General features: G+C 40.7%; 1 protein-coding gene across 8 annotated transcripts in view; it reads right to left on the bottom strand.

Annotated features, from left to right (window-relative positions):
- The window catches only part of sema6cb (semaphorin 6Cb), a 150689-nt gene that overhangs the window by 91930 nt on the left and 34920 nt on the right, over positions 1 to 23839 (bottom strand). For 5 of the 8 annotated variants that reach the window (XM_080897276.1, XM_080897282.1, XM_080897283.1 and 2 more), the window contains exon 3: positions 17302 to 17442. The exons of 1 other annotated variant lie outside the window; for it this stretch is intronic. The gene's annotated coding sequence lies outside the window, so the exon portion shown is untranslated. Of the gene's footprint in view, positions 1 to 8413; positions 8568 to 17301; positions 17443 to 19847; positions 20052 to 23839 lie in introns of those variants that run through there. 2 more of the 8 variants (XM_080897278.1, XM_080897279.1) reach the window with 2 other exon arrangements.

The following is a 23839-nucleotide window of genomic DNA, read 5'->3' as shown; positions in this document are numbered from 1 at the left end:
CACTTCAGCTGCTGGGTCTATTAGACTGGGTGCTCATATAGCGCATGGGAGATGAAGGATAATGTTGCAGTGATTGTTTTATTGCCACACTGCGATCACTGTGCCCCGGCATTAGCAGCGTTTTATAATTTCTAATCTCATTTTCTAGAAATAGTCCCGCAGAGAGGCCCCCGTATCCTGCCATAATAGTTTTGAGGTGAGCCCCATTTACCAAATGAGCTTTTCAGAGCACAACATTCCCATTAACACCACTCATACAATCCCTCTTCTCCTTCAAATGTGCACCATGAGCTTCTCCACAGACTCAATGCACCAGCAAGCAAATATTTCATTTTTAGAAGTTTCGCATCTAGTCAGTCTCCCGTGAGCAAAGTTGGCAAAATCTTTCCGTTACCAAAATTATGCTAAATCCCACTGAACGGATTTCACAGCAACACACCACACCACACCACGACACACCACATTCCCGTCTACAATCCCACTACGCTGGAAAACTTCCCTGCAGTGCTCGCTTGGTTATGGTAGTGATCAATGGCCCCCTGGCAGTGGACGTTCGGGGGGGGGTCTAGGGGTACAGGAATGGTGGTATTAATAATGCAAGGTCCAGGCCTGTCATATCCTCCATTAGCACAGAGGGGGCGGGAGGCCTAAAGGCTGATTGATTACTAATTAGATTAATTGCTGTCTTTTAGAAAAGGAGGAGAAAGTAATAGACCAGAGTCCTGACAAGTGTGATGGTATTGGAGCCAGCATGGCTGAAAAATATACATACAGTGTGAGGAAAAGTGGCTCTGCAGATTACAAATCAGGCTTCTCCTCTCAGTTCCGTATTAAATTAAGGAAAGAATACCCCGAGTCTGTGCAATAAACAAGAGATCAATCAAGAGCCAACCCACCGATTGGTTTAAAAATGTCTAATAAATTGCTCGGTTCTCTGCAGGCCTCTCTCTTAAACGCACCTGTCCATGCCAAAGGAACAACTCACCTGCAGTGCTCGTAGTACTAACTGAGGTCGACAGCAGTACTATTTGTTGCTTTGATTCGAGGCCATTCCCTTCCTATTATTCCCACGTTTGTTGTCTTGTTAGCTATTGCCATCTGGAAAACACAACATGATAAGGCCAACTTCTATCCAGTTTTCATGTAATGAGGGTAATGCTAGTGTTGCAGAAAACTGCCATTTGCCAACAGGCACAGAGGTTTGGAGAGATTAAGTTACACTTAATCTCCCAACTGTCCTTTAGAGATAAAACTAATAAAACTCACATCAAAGCCTTGAGTTGTGTTACACACATTGTGTAGTGTGAGTGGTAAAGTCACTAAATGATTAGGCAAATATATTTACCGCCATCTTTTCTTCCGCACAGCATTCAGTTAAATTCACAACACTAATTTCTGCCCCAAGTCACTTTGGGCTGAAATTGGTTTTGCTCACATTTTGGACTCAAAGTAAAACTCAGTTTCGTGATATTCAGTGTCACAGTGTAACCTCCACAAGATGAATGTGATGCATTTTTGTTTGAAGGCGTATTTATTGTAAAATTGATCAGGACCCATCTGGCAGACTGTGGGAGATGTTATTCTTAATAATAATAATTATCCTTGCTTTCAATTAACAGCGTCCGACTGTCTCACACAGTCACACAGTCTTTCTGAAGCACTTTAATCCAAATATTAAAATTTATTGGAAAACCATCTTTCATTAAAGCAGGCATCAGGCTTAAAAAAATTCACATAATCCAAGCCCACGATCGACATCACAGCTGCAGTTATTTCTGTCAAAATCACATCTTAATTCCCAACAAGTGGCAAAGCAGGCATGCATGTATGAGACTAATTGGCACATTGGTATGGCCACACTCATTATACACGCCCACACTCAACATAAATAGCCTCACACTTCTGTGGGAATAATGCCTTCCAAATAGGGAGCTGTATTATTTGTTTCGGCTTGCCTCTACACCAACAGACCATGGAGAGCCATATCGTGCTCTGCTGGTTTTCACAAAGCTCATGGGAGAACAGTCCCAGCATGCATTGCTACGTTCAGTGCAATAACTGTGCCACTTTTGATTTTAAAGAAAAAAAAAATGACAAGAAAAAAAAATGATTTATTCTCTAGAAGCCTGTCGAAAACATGCATTTGGCCCAACTGCAAAATTACAAGGAAAGCCTGCACCACAGTGCAGTCGTCCATATCCATCTCACAAATCTGACATAATGCCATCGACATCACAGCTGGACTGCCAGTGATGCACTTCGCCAACACAGGGCTTGCTTTTTTGTGCTTCTTATCTCATGTCATGAATCATAAAAAGACTCATCTTTATCAGCCTGTTTGACAGCGAGACGGGTCTTTACGCTTTCTTGTCACACATGAGTTCTCGAGAAGCTGTCAGGATGAAGTGGAATATTAGACCTATTAATTATTCCACTCCTCCATCCTGCTGGGAGGCAGTTCTGAGACAGTTCCTCGTATCTGACAAAGTTCATTTATGCTTGACTCCACTGCTATAGCAACAAATGTCTAAAGACGGAGCTTTGTTAGACTACCATAACTGAAATCTGTTGACACATCATCCCAAAGGACAATACAACCAACAAATTCATGCACAATGCAGAAACTGTCATGATTAGTCTTTTGAACTTAAGCCACCTTCAGAACTCTTGACATGTTATTTACCAACTTTACTGTGCCATCGCTGCCAGGATGCACTTTTTTGTTTGGAGCGGGACAAAAAAAAAGAAAAAGGAAAAACTGAAGCCACACAGGGTTTGAGCAAGCAAAGGTTACAGACTGTTACCGTCAGGCCTCTGGGTTAGGAACCTGTAACACCACAAGCCATAGAGGAAGCTCTTTCTTATCCATTCTTTAAAACAACTGCCTCAGTGCATGTCTTTCCATGTTTAGTTCTGTCAATCTTGGTTTGTAGCTGCTTTCCTTTTTCTTCTTTCCATAAGCCCAAAGCTACCTCTCACCTCCTTCTCGCTGCCTCGGTGGCTCACTGCTATGACAGCATGCTGTGCTAATTGAAAGCGACCCTGACTCGTCCTTTTTCCAAACCACTCTAGCTGATGCCCCGTTGTTTTTCTCTCCGCCGGAGGTTGACAACTGGCCTTTCGACTGCGGCGTCAACTCTGACCTCGCCGTGCTGGCCTCTCACCTTTCTCCCTCTGCGAATGCGGGGCCAAATCCGAAGCCACACAGAGCGGCAAGAAACTGCAGACTTGCATGTTTTCCCTCACTGTTCTTATGAGTTAAAGACATTTCTCCAGAGTAAATGAAACCAGTCCTCTACAGGTTAGAAAATGTGCTTTTTGCCTTTTTTTCTTCTTCATGCAAGTATAACTGATGCATGACATTGTTTACACACTAAAAAGAGATCTTCAATTTGAAATTCAATGAAGATGCAAACAATTCCAAGCAATCTTCCCTCGAACATGCTCTGCAAACTCTGAAGGACAAAAGCACAAACTCTAACTTAATGGATGAGATACAGCTGCAGCAGAGACAACATGATTAGATTCTCCTCATACTTAATTCCTTTATCAAAAACTAGTGATATTCCACTAAAACAAAACGCTTGTACCTGCAGTGTTTCAACAGAGGTGGGCTGCTCTTATCACCCTCACTGAATAGGACTCGGGCCCATAATGTAATAGCCTAGCGGTGTGCTCATAAATCACTTGAAGAGGCTGTATGCCACATGCACTGACACTCCCAATCTGCCAACCTGTGTCTTTATTAAAGAGCATATTATATTGAAAGGCGCTTTTTCTTCAGTTGCCCCTACTATAAATGCCTCAACTCATTTTTATGCAAACAAGAATACAAATACTTTCCTCTGCAGGCACAAATACATTTCTCTGAGCTTTAATATACACAAAACTGTCTCTGTGTGTGTTTGTGACAGAGTGCCTTTGTTTTTACATCTTGTCACCATTCCTCTTCACAATTACATCAATTGTCTCCCTCCCACAGCAAGTGAGGCATCAGTTCGGAAGTATGAATGTCTATTCATATCTGATTTGCCTTAGTGAAACTCCGTGTTATTGGCTGTACAGTGCACACAACAGTATGAGTTTGTGCTCTGCTTTGTTGATGTGTTATATTTGCTTTATCTCTCCATCCTTTCATTAACTTTGACAACTAAATGGGAAAAATCGCAAAAGTAAATATCATGTGAGCTGACAAAGAAATAGCAATAACATGAGATGAGTCCCCATATAGCCGTATATGTTGACAGAGAGAAAACATTGATCCTTTCCGTTTTCTCAAAGTTTTCTTCCCATCTAAAAGACAATAGTTGACTACTCTTTTACTTTCAAATGCAATCGATTTGCTTCTCCACCCTACTGAACTCTGAACCTTCTAATTACACCGTCCTAATCCTTTATTCACAAAAAAAGACCAATGTTTCCTTTTGAGCATTTTTGATTTATTCTTTTGTTTTTTTAAATTTACTGCCCACTGCTTTAAACAACTGTGAAGGAACAACAGGCAAATGTTCCTTTGATGCTCTTATGCCCAAGTCTGATACGAGCACTTATGGATCGTGCAAATGTCACACAGATCATTATAAAGAACTCAAAAAAAAGTCCAAACCCCCCCAGAATTCAGACAATACATATAAAATGGAACAAAACAAAACTCAGATTGTATGTGTGTGGTTTCCTTTCCTCTTTTTTAAAAGCCTTTAACCTACAGTAATGCAACTGCCTGACTCAGTACCAGCTGTGACATCGCTATACTGTCAGCTCCAGTGATTTATTAAAACTCAAAGAAGCATAAATTCAACAGGATTACACACAAAAAGAGGTTCTTGTTATATGTAGTTTTTAAAATAAAAAAAAGGAATAAAAATAAGCAACTAAGCTGCATAGGGCCATTCAGCAGAGGGCTTGTGTGAACGAGCAGGATGCCAGGAACAAGGTAAGATGGCAGCAAATAATTCGCTGTTATGACCCCCAAAGGAAGCGACTGAAAGAAGATGTCAAGTTCATTACAGGTCAATATTTGCATAAAATGTACTTGTTACATTCAATTAGAGCTTTTAATAATCACGATTGTTTTCATGCATCTTTGTTCTTTCGCCCCTAAGGACAGCTACTCCTCATCTTAGGGGTTTGGATATAATATACATGATGAAAAAGCTTTATTGAAAGGATTGAAGGAATCCAAGATGTCAAGTCTCTGCCTGCACTAAGAGCTGTGATTATTTGTGCCAACTAAATGTGTCTAAGATTCTGCCGGCTGCCACAGTGCTTCCAACTAAAATCATGCAAATCGAGAACAGGAAAAACACTAAATCTCTTTCTCCCACTCATTTCTTGCAAACAAGGCGCATCCCTTGGTAAACACTGGCAGCAGAACACATCCTGCAAAGAAAGCCTCGCTGCTGAGAGACAGAAGTGTAAACAGCTCTCAAACTCTCAGAATAGAAGTTGTTACACTCTAGAAATAAAATACTGTGGATGGGAATTGAACAAAGGCATGGGTTACTTGTTAGAGGTTTTGCTTTGCAGGCTCCTGTGGCTGTGACATGACCAGAGTCCTCCACAATCTGTACCCACAAAGGTAAAACTCTGTGAGCATGAACATAATTAGTCAGAAAACTGTCTCAATTCAGGTGTTTCCCTACAGACCTTACGCAAAACTAATTCCTGTAATACGCATCATAGCTACATAATTATGCTAACAAATAGGCTCGAGACACAAAACTTCTTGTTTTTAGTCTGAATAAAGGAAAACTTTTATGACCACAGCTCCATGCCAATTAGATGCTTCAGCTGTCATAACCATTGCTGGAATGGAAGATGCACCAGAACTCAAAAACAGAAGCCAAAGCTGTCAGCCTGGTTGGTGTGTGCACCGATTTCTCAGCTCAGTGAAAATTCAAAAGAACGCCTGAAAATATCCAAAAAAAAGGAATAAAAATATCTTGAACATGCCACATAAAACTACCTTTATTTGACCGTCTTTGTTAACTTAAAATCTCTTAAATTGTAGTAAATAATTCATGCTCACTATGTGGTTTCATATTCGTGACTTTCAGTCGCTTTTTTTGGTCTACCTGACCAAAAACAAATTTTTATTGTTCAGAAGGTCTCTTGCTCAGGAAGCTGGTGTATTGTGCACCAGGATTTATGCTGCAAGCTTTAGCCATAGTCCAACACTTAATCTTTTAGAACTTAAATAGCTCACTCCTGGAAGATATGACGTAAACCACCTGCTGCAAGTTGAGTGCTGTATGTTCACTTCCAACAGAAAAGTAAGAAAAAAGAAATCAGACAAGCAGTAATTTCAAATGGGTCCAGATGCATCTCCGCCTTCCCCTCTTCTTTAACTGCTTCAGGCTTACCTGTCCTTTTCAGACATCATTTCAAAAAATGGTCAGTAGAAAACGTGTGGGTAAGGAGTGTTAGATAGCTGAATTTAAATGCATACATGTTGTATCTTGACAATACATATCAAATAGTCTCACAGCAGCTCAGGCTTAGCCACTGTTTGTCATCTTGTCTAATGTGGAACGTGCAACACGAACAGTGAAGTAGAGCAAGGCAGACAGGTAATCCAGGATTACAACACCGACATGTCATTTCTGTGGACGCTGTTATCCCAGCTCACTCGTCTTTTGCGTGAAATGCAGAGTTCAACCCCATCTGTCTGCTCGAAACTCTCCTCTGGCACCCATCAATGGCGCACCGTGGACCAGCATAGACGATGAGATAATGAGCTCCCGTTGCCTTGTCAACGCCATCCGGTTCCCCTCCGACAATCTTAAGCTCACGTTTGCCAGTTTCCAGGTGTTTGGAGCTCTAAAGCAAACAAGGTATTCCGATAGTAAATTAAATTTTATATTGTTTCAAAATCCTTCCAACAGGCACCCACAGACTGACAATATTATAACTAGTCTGCAGTTTCCTGGAGAGATAACAAATGCAACAGCTTATAAGACTAAAGACTAAAACTAAAATCCTACAAAAAGGGAGCATGTCAGAGTAACAAAGGTAAAAGGTAAGGTTCACACACAATCTCAGTGTGACAAGCTTGTAAAAACTGAAGTTAAAGATTTGTTTTATTGTTGAAGGCACCAAGTATACACATTGATTGTCCTGTATTTGGCCTAAATGACTCATTGAATCCATTTACTGAAAAACAAAAGTGAGTTTTTAAGTCCACTTCCTTAAAATTGTCTTAGTATGAGCGTTCAACTGGGATGCTTCGTCACAGACTCCAACCTATAGCCTTAAGATCAAAGTCCATTTGTTTTTCCTTCTTTTCCCGTTTTCTATATCATCCAATTCCCTTTTTAGTTCTGTCCCCACTTCCCAGTGTTTTATCATCATTCCAATTCTGTTTTGTGCAAGCATAGAGTCACATATTTGTTTACGAAATATAGTGCCATCTCAGTGATTTCAACAAAGCTCTTTGAGAGCCACACGCTAAAAACATGCTTCTAATAAACTTAATACGATTTTATGTTTGCACTCTGTGTGATCATATTATCTGCTGAATCACAGGCTAAGAAACGTGGCTGCAGTATCGGTCACAGCTGGAGGACACTTTGTGCATATACCTTACTCCTACCGCAGCTCAACTAGAGCTTCTTTTCTGTTGGAATGCCAACACGCCTTACCTTTATCTCTGTTGCAGTTCTTATCTGTTTGTTTTTTCTTTTCTACAAATGTCAGTGTCACATTGATCACTCAAACAATGGCAAATCTATATCTGAAAAGTTGGCACTGTGTCACGTTGATCACGTAACAGGTTAGTAGATGTAGGTCTACTAATGTTTGTGTGATCAACGTGACACAGTGCCACCATTTTTTGCACAAATCTGCAATCGTTTGCATGATCAGCATGAGACTGCAGGGAAAAAAGATAAAGAAATACAAAAAAATTTTTTTGGTTTCAACAGAAAAGAAGCTGTAGGAATCAAAAATGGTGGCACTGTGCCATGTCAATCACACGAACATTAATGTTTGCGTGATCGGCATGACGGTCGTGTCGATCACACGGTCATGTTTGCATGAGCAACATGACACAGTTCCAGTATTTCCAAGCAACAGACAAAGATATCAGCTCAACTCCTTCATAGTTGTCATCTTTCTTCTGGGAAAGAAAAAAGTAATAATTACATGCTGTATACCCAGTATCAATCACAAGTTTCATACACAGATTATTTTAAATGAGCAGCCTGCATGAAAAACAATCAAATATCATTTATTATGTTAGCGTTTATACGTCCTTGCAAGTTATTTTGAGGTCTGTCCATCGAGCGGTTACAGTGTTTCAACTTGTAATCAATCCCATTCTAAAGAGACTTTGACTTGAGGTCAGACTAACGACTGACTTGTCTGTAGCCAAAGTGTTTTAGACAAGACGAATAAAAAGCTGAAAATTACTTACTCAATGCCCTTTTGCAGTGTTCCAAAGTTGTGTGACGTCACAGAATAAATTACAAAATAAATTTAGTCCAAATGTTTATCCATGTGAGGGGGCTTCTTGCTGTTTTCAGTTTAAAGTGCATCTTCCCCCCATCAACAACTGGATGGCTGGTCTGAGCAACAGTTTGACCACATTCCTCATGCTACCTCTGTAAGTGCTTCATGGCATTTCCTGCAGAGTGACATTCTCTCCCCACCTGTACGCCATTTAACACAACACTGATACATTCCAGAACATTGTCTGCAAGATAAGGTATTCCCTTCAACTAGAGCATCAGATACTTCACTGCCAGAGACTTTCATTGTTCTTGTCTATTTTGCATCCACATTGCCATTTCTTATAGTAACTTAAGAGAGATTTCTGGCCCTAATGCTTTGCTAATATAGGGTAAATTATTTTTTAATGCTGCATTAATCCACTTTTGCTTTTTTTTTTTTTTTGCTTCACTCTGATGCATTTTTTTAAAACAACTTGCAAAATACGACTCTGAACACTCTTTAGTAGATTCGGTGTCAGTTTACATTAATTGCAGAAGAACAGTTCTGGCACAGTGTTTATACGAGCCCATTCCCCACCCCTCATCTGCCCTCCCTCCCAAGTGACTCTTTATTTCTGTTTGAACAAAAAAGCTATTTCCTTTACAAAAGCAGCTGCTAAAACAAAAAGAAAAAAGAAAACACAGCACTCAGAAAAAGAAAACACAGCACTCGCTGATGTCTACCACACATTTTCTTCTCTGTGGAGTGCAGTCAAAGCAGAACAGCTAACCTCTCACCTGGTTTTGTACGAGAGGCTCAAAAAAAGTTGTTTTGCATAATATGTGCAGTGAAAATCAAAATCGAAACCATTCCAAACTGACACATTCAGCAAAAAATGTTCAATATCAGTTTGGAACATCATCTTATTTTATTTTGTTCAAATTGTCTGAATCTGAATCCGTTTGAATCACAACATTAATGCTGACACTGTAAACCCTAAGCAGTAAGACATAACGCCAGTCAACGCCCTTATTTTCAACTCACGTGAGTTCTTTGCCTGAGTCATGACAGGTAAGTGAAATGATGGACTAACTCCTTCATGTTTCTTTGGAGCGTTTGTTCGTTAATGGCTGAGAATCAACCCTATGTCAACATACTGGTTGGTAGCAGCAAAGGCCAGAAGGGACCTGAGGTGGTGCTCACACCCACCACTGTGTTGCGGCCTGGCACGGGCCTGTGCTTTAGAAGGGAGACTCATGGAAATCAGCAGGGCTTGGCTGGGCTTCACTCCCGCCTTGGTCCGCTAATGGCTTTCCAAGTTTGCGGCTGCCATTTGTCAGCTTGACTGATGTCTGCTCCATGACGATTAATCTCTTTCAATCATCCATCTCTTCACCATCAGAGCAAAAGTACAGTGCTCCGGCATGTTGGACCAGAACAACATGGATTTGCTCCCCAAATCAACCTCACACAATAAAACACCTGAAGCTTCAAAGTTGCAGGTAGAGCAGGGTGTGTTTTGAGTATTGTGAGGATAAGGGGATAAATTTACTGCAGCAGAAGAGAAGACAAAACAAAAATGGAAAAGAAAAAACTTGGCATTCTCGTCTTGTACATAATAGAAGAGCATCAGACACAGCCAAAAACCACAGAAAGCAAGACGAGCTGTTGAGATAGGTTGTTCCTATTCCTGGAACATTTTCAGTAGTCTATGAGAAAAAAAAAAAAAAAAAAAAAAAAAAAAAAAAAAAATAGGGGTCTGCATCGCCCCTCTTACTTCATTAAGCGATTCTTATTGAAGCCTTGCAAGCAGGATCCAAACAGGAAACATTAAGTCTCTGGAGAATAGAGAGAAAGTACAGCAATTCTGTCTGTGTGAAAGAGTGAAAAGACAGAGTGAATGAGGTGTGGCGAGTGAATATAAAGCAGTGAGAACACAGGGAGGAAAAGGAATAAAACATAGTTAGGGAGCAACAGTGTGAAGGGAAAAGCGAAAAGAGGTTGCAGTGCCCCAGGTGAGCCCTGTGGTGGGTCATTTCACAGCCCTGTAGGCTGAATAACACTGACAGGTCAGCTGGAAGACTCACTGCCAAGAGAAACTCACGACGGAAAGAAAAGAGCACAGGGCTGCACCTCTACACACAATTTCACACATAAAAACAGTACATGCAAACGCACACCTCCCCGTCTTCACCGCAATATAATTTCCTTTTCAATCTGCCACACAATAACCTAGCCACGGTTTATTGACCTTTACCATACAACTATTCACCAGGCAATCACTCCTTTGGCTCAAGACACAGAGCTATAGCTCCCACTGCTCTGCCGCCTCAGTGCTACAAATCCACAAATGTACAACTGGCTTCAATAGCTGCGTACATAGTTCAGGAAGTGCGTTTGGTGCCTGAGCGAAGGAGGAGTGCCTCTCTGACAGCAGCGATGATTGGATCATCAAAGAAGACAACTCAATATTATAACCACCATTAGTGCAGTAACAAATCAATTAAAGGGAATTACAGCACTAAAGGCCCGTGTTCACACGAGTGCCTGAGAGGCATATGGTTTCGCAGTCTGTATTCACAACATTATACTTGATGGTTCTCAGTCTTGCCCAAGCTGCTGTCATCCAGTTTCACAGGCATAACCTATTGGCTTAAAAATCTTCAATTAGGACAATGCCCTTAAGGAAGGGCAGTATGAATAAAAGCATACAAGAGAAACAAGTCAAACCAGTCTCTCCTGAAGGGGGGAAAAAAAACAAAAAAAATTAAAAAAAAAAAAAAACATTTTTTTTTTTAAATTTTTTTAATTTTTTTTTTAATTTTTTTTTTTTTTTATTTGATTTTTATGTGTTGCTCCCCGATTTTGATCAAGCCCTAAAATTGAGTAAAACTCCCCCAAATCTAAAATGACAGACTTCATCCTCACAGATATTTTTAAAATAGCCAGTCCCAAATGTTCTTTTAGAGCTGGTATACTGGCACTGAACTTTCTCCTTTATTTCCTCTTGTTGTTGATCATGTTTGTAGACTTGGAGTCTAAATACAGACTAATGGGAAACTGTCAAGTTTGGAAGGCTTGTTTAAAAAAAAAAATATCATAAAAAAATAACAGACTGATCAACAAAATCTGTTAGAATTTAGATTTTTGGCAATGCAGCTTTTTCTCTGTACACTGTGTTGCGATTATATAGCCAGAATAAAAAAGCAATACTCTGATCTCCACAGGTAAGATAAAGGTTGAGTGAAAATAAACGTAAAATCCATCTCAAACTGAAACAGGGAGCAATTTTAACACTCACTGGTTTAATTCTTTTGAGACTTTTGCTGTTTGTTTCAAGGAGAGTCGAATGCTCTTCAGCCTTCTCATGCATGAAAATTAGAGGCGGTGAGGCGGCTGTGGCGGATCCATCGAGGAGGCAACCTCCTGCCGCCGAATGAATGTCAGTGACAGTGCAAGTCCTATTTGGCTGACAAGCAGCGGGGAAGCAGGTGGGCAGGCTGAGGCTTATCTGCCAAAACAGCCGGGGTTACACCACACCTCCTGCCACAAGAACTGCTACGACTCAACGGCTACATGCAGAGAGAATGAGAGGGTAGCAACATGATGGAAGAGACGTGAGAAAAGGGAGGTAGAGATACAGTAGGTTCGGGGAGGAGATTAGCAGCGTACAAAAAACAAAAGCCAGGAGAATGATTAGATCCTCTGAGCTATAAGAAAGTGCTGCTTGTAGAAGAGGCAGAATACCAGACAGAGTAGAACTGAGAAATGGTGAAAATGATATATGTGTGGGTACTGATATTAGAGATTTAGCAAGCAATTTAAAGAAAAACATACACATTTTATTGAGCCGAGGCACTTAAATGAGCTCCGCAAACACAGAGACATTAAAGACTAATCATAATATTTCCACAACCAAATCCCAATTCACACTGGATCCTTTATCACAACAGAAAACAAGAAAGAAAAAGACAAGAAATAAAAGATAAAAATAACCCCTCAAAAATTCCTTTACCTTTTGCTTTCTTTACCAGTGACCTGGGACTGCACTATTCACCCTTGCGTGTCCCACATAAACCCGTCTGCTGTTCTTATCTAAGGCTACGTTCGCACTGCAGGTCTTAATGCTCAATTCTGATTTTTTGATCAAATCCGATTTTGTTTTGTCTGCTTGTTCACACTACAAATAAAATGCGACAGCAAACGCGCTCTAACGTGAACCCTCAAAGCGGCCCGCATGCGCAAAAGAAGACGTCACACACAACGCGCTCTGTTTAGACCCAGAGCAAACCGTATTGTTTGACTGCTGGCCCTTAATATAAAGACTTCTGACTTTACGTTTCCCAATTTTTGCTTTAAGCTATTTTGTTATTTACATAATAATGTAACCTAATAATGATCCTTATTGCTGTTTTAGAGGAGCGGTGCTTCCAAGGATAGTCGCAGATTTCTGTCAGAATCTGCAGATTATACAGTACAAATAAAATGTTCACGTTTCTCCAACGTTGTCTTCCCAACAGTTTCACTGACATCTACACCGGATGGCCAGGAAGCGTTCGCGATGTCTTCTCGGGCGCTTCTCCTGAGCTGATAATTGGCGTCTGTCTTGTGTAAGTGACGTAAAAGACAGATTTAATGCGACATGATCATTCAAACAGCAGTCGCTTTCTAAAACATCGGATATGTATCGGATTCAGTACCACATTCGAAAGTGACCCAGATCGGATTTGAAAATATCGGATTTGTGCTGTGCAAACTGTCATACCATCATCAGATATGGGTCGCATAGGGTCAGAAAAGTCAAATTTGATGCGCTTTTGCCTGCAGTGTGAACGTAGCCTTAGAGACAACACACCGTCACTCCACTGCACCTTTCCCAAAATCATCTCCAGGGTTTCTGAAGTGTTAACTAAGCAGCTCCAGGCTCACTGTCAGGGAGCTCTGCTGGGGTTTCGCGAGGAAGTGTGAATGTGAGATACCAGGTGTCACTTTAATTGAGACCTTGATGCTGCCGTCTGAGCGAAACGGAAAAATTGTAGCGCAGATAAGGCGACGTTACACCTGTGTAAGGACAGCTGATTACACAGTGGGATTATGTTTAAATGAAGCTCAAAACAAGGACTTTATGCACCTAAATATCTCATCACTGCACCCAAATCACGTCCCCTGCAACGCAGAGGGTGAAAGGCATTATCCAAACAGACAAAGAGGATTCATTTGTGTGCTGCACGGAAACAGACTGTACATCTTTTCTGTGGTGTAACAACATTACAGCGGTTCCCATTCTGATTGATGAAAGTGCCATGTCTGCAAGCACCTCTTTTACATAGTGAAGAGCCTTCCCTGCAGCCCGCCATTTATCATCTGACAGTGGGATGGCTGTATTCATCTTAATGCATTGCAGACCCAAACAGGTCCCAGGTCACACACTGCTGCCATGAATCCCTGTGTCTGATTCTAAAAGAGGAGGAGAGATGAGATGGCCAGGGAGTTGTTGGTGGGTGCACAAAGATAGCAGGAGAACAATACTGTCACTTTAATGTTTGTATCACCTCCTAGCACTACCTGCATCGTGACAGGCCATCAGTAAAAGCTGTCCTAAGAGTATAGAATGTTTTACCAATTCTAATAGGGTAAAGCCACCCTAAAATGCATCCTTATGACGCACAACTGCAGCATACTTTGCGTGACTAAGACTAATTTCTTTTAAGCTGGATTCACTGCCAGAACTTTTTCCACTATTGACTAAAACTGAGGTACAAACATCCTCAAGACTAGACCAGTCTTGAGGTGACGCCATGTTACTTTTGGCATTTAACTGTCCTGAACTGTTACAAATGCCAGCGTGTTGAAAGCTTTCATGTTTAAAGATATTTCAGGTAAACCGTGAACTGTAAAAACAGTGTATTAGAATAAGAGTTCATTCATGATCCAATTACGATTAAGTAATGATGCCTATATCCTTTCAAACTGTGGATTTGCAGAATTCTTACATCACAATTTCCACAGGGGGAGGAAACGCAGGTGGAATTAATACTTACCAAGTTCAGACTGCACAATAACAGCCCAGTTATGGTCCAACACACACAACATAGGGTCTTGTTGGAAATGGTTAACGTGCATGTCAGTTGATTGTTTTCTCTCACATCTCTCATATCTGGGGTACATTATAATGTCCCTGCACAATGACTTGCATGTCACTTTTTTTATTCTCCCAAAAAAAAAATCTTCCATGACTGCTTCATTATCCAGTTTAGGTAGGTGGAACTGTGAAGCAGAATACACGCACACGCACACACACACACACACACACACACACACACACACACACACACACACACACAGCTTAACTCTCTAGCTCGACTCTCCTTTCCACTGACATCATGCATGTCGTGAAAGCCAGCAAGCTTGACTGAAAAAAAAAAAAAAAAAAAAACAAGAAACAAGCTTTTATGGCTCTAATCATCTAATCTGAAATGTTGGCCATCATATACATAAACAAAAATATTGTGTAGACTGTGCTCAGCATAAGAAGTGTCCCAGTAAGCGATGGCAGCCAAGCAGCATGTTCAGAAGCCTGACTGCTGCTGAATGGATGCAGTCACCATTATGCAGCCTTGCTTTACCTATTGTGACAAGTCAGAATGTCGGTGTGAAAAAAGGTCCGAGTATCAGAAGCATGTTGCCACCATGCTATTTTACCCGCATGTCATTTCTGACCAGAGAACAGAGAGAGGGCATTGTGGGGGTAGAGAACCGTGAATGAGCAGTTTTCTTCTGTTGCTGCTGCTCGAGTTTGACCATGTCAAAAATGTTGCTGCTGGATGCAGAGCAGGCCACTGTGTAATCTGGTGAGAGCCGTGCAGAATAAATGGCAGCTGCTGCTGTTGTCGCGTCTCACTCTGAAAGCGCCCCAAGTCAAAATTCTCACACAGTAAATTAAAAGCACAATAATGCAAAGCACCCACAAAGAGATTGGAGTCAAGAGCACAATCATGATTAATTATACCCCAAAACATAACAAACACACCTTTAAGCCGTTTACATTTACTCACCATGACTAAAAGCGCTTTGATTTAAATCAGTTTATGCTCATTATTTATGGTTGTTACGCCATAAGAGTAAATTGAATCCCAAGTTTAAAAAAAATAAAATAAAGGCACTGAATATCAGACTGAGATGACATCCAACAATGTGAAAGCACTTGATTTTTCCTATGACACCTACAAGTTGCGAATCCAACTACAACTTCACCATCTTCCTAGTTGCATCAAAATCTTATGTCACGGGGAAATGCTTAAGTCGAATCACAGAAGTCTAAAGAACACAGCAAAACCAGTAATTAGAACAAGAAAGGGCTCAAGGTCAAAACACTATGCAATAGACATTCTTCTTTGCTGTGATGCAGACCTTGAATTCAAGACATTTCCTGCCACACAATAGCAAACCTCTAATCTAAGCTAAACACATGCAAGTGCAGCAGTCTATGGAAAATTAAAAACAGGGCGTGACATGAAAGTATCTTGAGCAAAATTAATTCCATCAATAAAAACTTTTGGACATTTCGTCAGTTTGGGTTTCGCATCACTTTTCAAAGCATGCACAGGATAAACAGTGCTCATTGAGCTTCAACGCTTAAGACAAATCTGAGCCCCACACGCTACTTATAAATCACAACAAGATGTCAACATGTCCGAGATGTTTTGAATCAAGCAGAAATTGCGACTATAAAAGTAGTACACTTACGTTAACAATCTTTACAGGGAAGGAAAGTGACCATGACGAGTATAATTAAATTAACTCGGTGCTCGCCCACAGGATATTACAGCGCATGGCTGTTACCTACACTACTGAATTACAAGGGCACTAAAGCAAAGTGTTTGCCTCAGCAAGTGAGCAGATACTTCTTTATTTTCTTGCTTTGCCTGCTCTTCTTGGCCAATGGTGGGGGTTGGAGGGGGGGTGTAATTGGCATGCAAGCTTCAGCTGGGCTGTTAGATGAGCCAGGTCCCAAGCTCGGGCACAAAGCACAACGGCTCTGCTGTGCCCACAAAATTAGTTTAAAGCTGTGATTCAGCAACAGGCTGAGACCTGTACAGTGCCACTGATGCCATCCATCATGGCAAATCCATTTCTCTGGCAGGACAACTGAGCCAAACCGACACCCCCTCACCTTGCAAAGCACAGCACAGCAGCAGGTAGAAAGAAATATAAAATACAAGGGTTCTGATGGTTTCAGTAAATAGGGAAGTCTTGTTAGGCTGAAGATGACCATATATTACTAGCCCTTTTTTGTTTACAGTTCCTCTCGCTCTAATCCTCCTAACACTCGGCAAAAATGTGCCTTCTCCAACACAGCTTAGATGAAAATAACACTAAGATTGCTGTTCACATATTTTGCCCCATTTCCGTGCTCTTCTATTCCCGACTTCAACATAAAAACTTTGGTACAAATAACAAATACTGCCCCGACACAGACACCAGTGTTATTTCTGTGTATGCACAGTAACGTAAGCCTGAACCCTAAGATCAAGACAGCAGTGATTTACACTGGTGTGAAGTGAGGTAAAGCTATTTACAGGATTTTCATTTACAGGTAACCGATCACAGAAAAAGATGGGATTACTTTGGATCATTAGTTTCCAACAGTATACAAACAAGAAACTACAGCTAATATAAGTTCACTTACTTAGCAGCTTTAATCAAGCTATGATATGAACATAAGGCAGAACAACGTTTGCTACAACTGATAAAGCTGCGTTAATACTGCTGTAGTTACATCTGATACTTGGAACAGTTAGCAATATTTCTCAAATTAAGTGAACTAACCCCCATCAAAAAACAGCTGAGGTTAGACCATTATTGACTCACCAGCATCCAACTATGTCAGTGAGTCACAGCAACACTGGACAAAGACAATGGCTGGGATAAGAGGATGGCGTCGAGGAAGGTGGGGGTGGTGGGGGGGTGGTTTGCCAGCTGATCGAATCTTCTTATTAACTTTCCCCAGGCCTGTGGAGAGATAGAAAAAGGAAAGGAGGGAGGGAGAGGAGGAGGTAGGGAGGATTGGTTTAATGAAGACTCCTGCCGTGAGAGTTCGTCTGCCTATGGTGCGGCCCTGTGAATAAGCCTGGCAGACAGATGGGCTGAAGAATTGATCAGTGGAGACAGTCTACAGAGACCAGCACAGACTCAGAGGCTGTGTTTTAGTTGAGGTGAAGTACACAATCAAGGATATCAAAGACGATGAAATGTCACTGGAATTTACTACCAGTGGGAGAAAGCACTACAGTTAGAGGCACAAATGCGCAGAGGAATACAATCTAAATTGGAGTTTGATTTGAACTGACAGCAGAGAAGGGGCCATAAACTTCAAAACCAAACCGCGCATGCTTATTATTTATTAGACTGGCATGCCTGAAACAGAGGACTGCGGAATCAGTCCTTGAAAGATCTCCTCAGACTGCCGATTCTGAGGCTTTTTGGTGTCTTAGCCCTTTGTCTCCCGGTTGTCCTTCTGAGAGCTGTCCCACTTTCAGCCCTGGCTCTGTGTGGCATCCATCTTTCACACGAGTGACAACGCCCCCCCACCCCCACTCTGCACTGCCACTCTTATTTTCATCGTCTATTGTTCCAGCCCGGCACAGCAAGTCCCACAATTCTATCATCTCCACAAGCTCAATACTTGCCTGCACTGCTGATAAGTAGCCAAACACTGAGGTGATGAATAAATCACAATGAAGCACATACACATGTGCTAAAACCAGGAGGAGGCCAATTTATTTGGTGTATTTTTGGCTAGTTTGAAGAATTCTAGGACACATTTTGTGCACAGCTTCATGCTGTATTATTTGGTTAAGGTGCACACACCACTACTTATGGTAATGATTGATACCTCACATTCACACCATTTCACAATATTGTCAGTGTGACATGTGTGACAATTGTGTGACTAACAATGTTTCAAGCTTTGTATTTGAAATTATCTCTCAAAAAAATTGGTTCTCTAATTCTTTAATTTTACTCAAGAATTAATGCTCTAATATCAAATTGTTGTTCCATATCTAAGCTTCCCCCCCTTTTTTTGAAATGAGGACCAACAGCAGGGAGGAAAAAAAAAAAAAAAGAAAAAAAAAAAAAAAAAAAGAGTTCTCGCATTTTTTCAAGAGGTCCATAAACGCTATAACGTTAATTAACTTTCTTTGCAGCAACGTCCGATATTATGTCACTCTGTTTCTCCATTGAAGAGAGTGTTTAAGGTTTTGTGCAAAAAGGATAACATCTAAGCATCAAGTATAATAAGTACAGCGCCTGTACCAAAACAAAAATATATATACTTCAAAGTCACTATCCACTATTTGTTGTCTGCAATTTTCTGTTTTCTTTCAGTTCTGTACCCCCTGCCCTGCATGTCAGATTGCTCCTTGTTCTCACACACTAAATGTTTTCAGCTCTTTCTGGAAATCACTGAAGGATGGGGAGTGAATATAGAGATGTTTTTTTTTCTTTTTTTGTTAAATCGTTGCTTTGATCATTACCAACATCAAACCAAACTAAATAAAAACAAAAAAAAAACCTGTTTTTTGGTGTAACATTTTTGAAGAGTTACTTCAAATTTTAAATGAGCTCTGTGGTGATATCGACTGTGTACATAAGTACATAATAAAAAGTACATAATAAAAAAAGAAATCCGAAAAATCCCCGTCTAATCTCTATAGAAATGCATGTACATGATGGTCATAGCATTCAGGGTCTGAAAAGTAAAGCCATGGGGTAATAACTTAAACTCTTTGATGTGGGGCGGGGGGGGGGGGGGGGGGGGCTGTGCATACAAGTTTACGTCAATACCATTTTTATATAAATTTCCTTGAATACTCACATATTTCTACATACTAAGCTTCTCTATATTTACCAAATCACTAGCACAGGAGTGAACAGGATCGTTCACCTCTGTCAACTTTAGGCTTCAAAAACAGCTCACTGCTTTAAACCTACTTTATTTCAGAGAGAAATCCTTTGCCAAAACCATCCTCGTGGCAGTTTGGAAGTTGTGCAGGTCTTCTTAGACTAAAGTCGCCCATTTATTTAACTGTTGCTTTGGGATCTTTAAATTTAACAAACCGGTTTACTGCTTTAAACTGACGGTAATTGATTTGGTCAGACAGGAATTCTCCTCTAAACCCCATTCTAAAAACAGCAGCTTTAAGGTTGAAATAAAAATACAAAAATAATCACATCAGCAATCATAACATTCATGGTGGAAACAAAACTATCAAAGAGAAACTTCCACAGACATGGCCACTTTGATATATTGAGAAATATATTTAAATTTAAATACATCTTCATAAAAAAAAAAAAAAAAAAAAAAAAAATGAAATCAATCACTTTCGACATCTTGTCATAAGACGGTAACTGACCTGACAGAGAAAGTTCACTGGGCGCCACAGATTCTTGTAGTTAGATCTGCAGCACCCCCGAGGGCTCCGACACCTCCAACAATTCAGACCTTACACTGTCACCATGGTTACTACTGCCTGACACCTCTGGCAATGGCAAATAGACTGACCACAGTGGAACATTTGAGACGACATTGGCAGAGCCCGTGTGCATCGTCACACAATAAAGACCTCAGGGCATGAGGGAACACTGAGAGCCAGTTACACTTAGAGAAAGCAAAGAACTTCATGGACAAACACGAGGGTGAAAAGGGGGACGGCACTGGCAGGGTGTCCATCTCCAGCTGGCGTAACGTGGAATGTTAATTAGGCCTGCAATAACAAGACACCACCCTCTTAAATGTCACATCCTCGTGAGGAGAGCAGGGGATGGCGAACTTCTGTCAGGCAAAGGGTGTCATGCTTTGTTTGCTTTTTCAGCATGGATTTCTCTTCTGTTGCCTCTACCCCAAGCATTTTCTCTTATTCTCCTGCTCCTGCCCTTCTGCTATGCTGTTTACTCTGTGATGAATGGCTTCATTTCAGGTTGAGCTCTTTTTAAAAAAAAAAAAAAAAGCTGGAATAGATTACAATCAGTGCAATTGTACAGAAATAAGACTCATCTCACTGAAAAAGAAAAAGAAATAATTGAGGAGGGGGCAGCAGAGGATGGAAAATATAGAGTGCAACTGCACTTCACACTAATGCAGAAATTGTCAGACCCATCTCTGATGAAGGTGTTTTGGACTGCAGGGGCTCTTACAAAAAAGGTCTTGATAAGAGCGCTCAGGGGCCAGGAGAGGATGTAAACAAATATCGTGGTGGTTTGTAATGAGACATGACACAGTGAGAATACTGTGGCCTTTCAAATGGCAAGCCTCGTTATCAGTCTGGTTTCACAGCCTCAGAGGGACAAAGATTCTGATAATGGGTCATCAGTAACGAAGGGTTGGACAGAAGACCTGCTGAAGCTTAATATGAGAGGTTGCTGAACTACTGAGCTAATGTGGGAGAGACACTTTACACAGTGTGTGCGGTTTTACCATTGACATTTAAGTCTGTGGTTTTCCCGCTCAATCAGTTACTACATTTACTGGTACAGCAGCACACAGCTTCTTACACTAGCTATGTCCTTGTCCAACGTATCCGTCCTGGAAGCCAAAATTTGCAGAACAGCTCATTCTCCCGAATCAAAAGCAGCAATGGATTGATTTTGTGAAGAGTCGTATTGATGTGTGTTGTGTGTTAGCACCACAAAAAACTTCTACCACTGTGACTTTTTATGTTTTGGGGTTTTTCTACAGATTTTATTTTTGGGAATTTTAGCCCTTATTCACCAGGACAGCGCAGCTCAGACGAGCCACACTGAAACCATACTGTGGCCATTTTACATTAGGAACTTCTAATTTTTATTAAAGCCAGCTGGAATTTAAGGATTATCCCCTTATTACAATTAAATAAGCTCATACAAACCATCTTCACTGCCAGCATTTATCATCCCAACCCACAGCTACTGATGCACTGCTCATGTACATCCCAAATCCAAAAAAGTGTGGGCGCTTTATAGAAAAACAATGCAATGACTTGCAAATCCGAGACCCGTGGATCATGGTCACATATGGCTTCTTCTCTGCATGCTAGAGCTTCAACCTGCATTACATCAGAAACACTTTGCCTCTCTAAAATGCTCTTTTTTCTTTCTTTTTTTACCCAGTGAGCTAACTAGGTTAAATGACATTTTGTCAGTTTGTTATAAAATGTTCCTCCAGCTCTCTCATTTCAGTGCCACTTATTATTTTACTCTTTTGTTGCCCCATCCCAACTGTTGTGAGACTTGCTGATTTGAACTGAATTTCCATCAAATTCAAAATAAGCTAGTATTATTCATAAAATACTAGAATTGCACATAGTGTACCAATTAGGGCTGTGCACAAATGGGCAACTTAGTCCACGTAATTCTTTTGAGCATTAACGGGACTATTAAAAATAATAAACTGGCATATGTACATCAAGATTTAGCAACAACATTAGCATTTTACAGTGTTTCGAACATTAGAATTAATGAACTAGAATAGAACATTTGATTGATTAGATCAGCTACTGGCAAATAGCAAAGACCTTCAATCATTTGATCTAATAAATTTTTTCCATTCATTCAAATTTGACTGGGTGTTTAATAACACATGAATCTGCCAAGTGACAAACCCGAACGATATTAATGCTCGGCGTTCCCATTTCAGTTTCAGAATGTGCATTATCACAGTCTTATTATTTTTGATTATTTAAAGTTAATATAGCGCCTGAATGATGACCTAAGGAGACTATTCAATGTTAAGTAATATATGAATTACTTGAAATCATAATTGCCTCCCTCACAATTCAACCAAAATTAATCACATGTGGCAAGTGAATTGGAAAATGAATCCCTCCTGCTGGGGTGGAAAGAGAACCGTGATTTACAACAAGGAGGTTTTGTCCTGACAGTTCAATGATAATGAAAACTGAAAGGAACGTTTTAGTGGAGGTGAGACAGAAATGAGTGAGAAAACGAAGAATTTAAGTGCAAATCTTTGAATTACATCCTAAATCAAGGAAAGACACTGGAGCAGCTGAAAGGCTGTGGTGGGAGGGATTGTCGAGCAACAGGGTTTCCTCTGCTCTGTTCCAGAAGTTAAAAAAAATAAAAAATAAATAAAAAATATTATTTTCCATTCTCCAGCTGGGCGCCGAAGGAATGTGAAAGGAGAATGAAATAAGTCTTATGCAGCAGTGGAGCAAAAAAACTGTCCAGGGTCTAAGGAGTTGAACGGTTTACACGCTGGCTGCCAGCTTACATTTCGTCTTAGTGTCACAATTTGTTGGGGAGCATCACGGATGCTCTAAAAAGAGTGGGCTCTCTCCCAAAGCCTTCCTGGCGGCTGAAGAGTTGCTAAACGTCACTCACGATCATTCAGCCACCAGGGAGAGGAGAGAGTGAAAACACAGAAAGGAGTAAAAAGGAGGAAATGAAAGGAGGAAATAGAGAAAGTGACAGGAATCGACAAAGAGGAGAGAGGGTTGATGTGAAAAAAACAAAAAAACAAAGGAGTTAAAAGTTGAAAGGGAGACAGAAAGTGAAGAAAGAAAAAAAACACTTATGTATGCTAATCCTTGTCTCCTATGGCTCTTTAACCAATGTGAGAAAGGGTTAGAGCTGGGAATCGTGAAGGGATTTGCTATCCAAGCAAAGCACAAATAACTACAGGCCATGCTGAAGTATAGGAGTTTACAGGCATCTTGAAGCACGGCTCAGGTTTTGCTGCCAGGCTCACAGTTGGTCAGAACAAAGACAGAAATTAACACACACACACACACACACACACACACACACACACACACACACACACACACAAAAGGGGTACTGTAAAACTGATGCCATCCAAGTGTACACGGCTGCTCTCATCTCTCATCCATCGGTAACAGAGAGCGTGGGAACTGCTTTTAGAGTGTTGAGCGGAGGTGGAAGACTGACCCTGACTTATCGAACAGTGCTCACAATGCACATCTTCATGCCTGACGTGGCCTTCAGCCAAATCCATGGCAAGTTTATAAACCTATATACACATTTCTCTCTGTATAGTTACATTATAGACACCATAAGAGCAAAAAAAAAAAAGCATTGTTTGCATAACACAATGCACACTTTGAGGTTGCTGACGTATTTATGACTTACCTTTGCTTTTTACTGTTACATAAATTAAGCTGTCCATTATTTTCCACTGCATGTACTGGGATATGACATATTAGTTTTATGATACTCAGAACTTGTTTGGGTTCTTTTAGCATTAAATGGTGAGAGAGGTCAAGAAAGGCACCATCTACCTGGTTCTTGTGCAAATGATGCTAACGTCTCATAACTGCTGCCTGTCAGAAAGAGCCACAGCGAAACCAAATGTTTTCTATCAAGTATCACTCAGTCTGTAGATTGGTGCTTG

The sequence above is a fragment of the Rhamphochromis sp. 'chilingali' genome, assembly GCF_963969265.1.
Source record: "Rhamphochromis sp. 'chilingali' genome assembly, chromosome: 11".
NCBI lineage: Eukaryota > Metazoa > Chordata > Actinopteri > Cichliformes > Cichlidae > Rhamphochromis > Rhamphochromis sp. 'chilingali'.
Note: the sequence above shows the minus strand (reverse complement) of the source record. Positions and strands in the feature narration are given on the sequence as shown.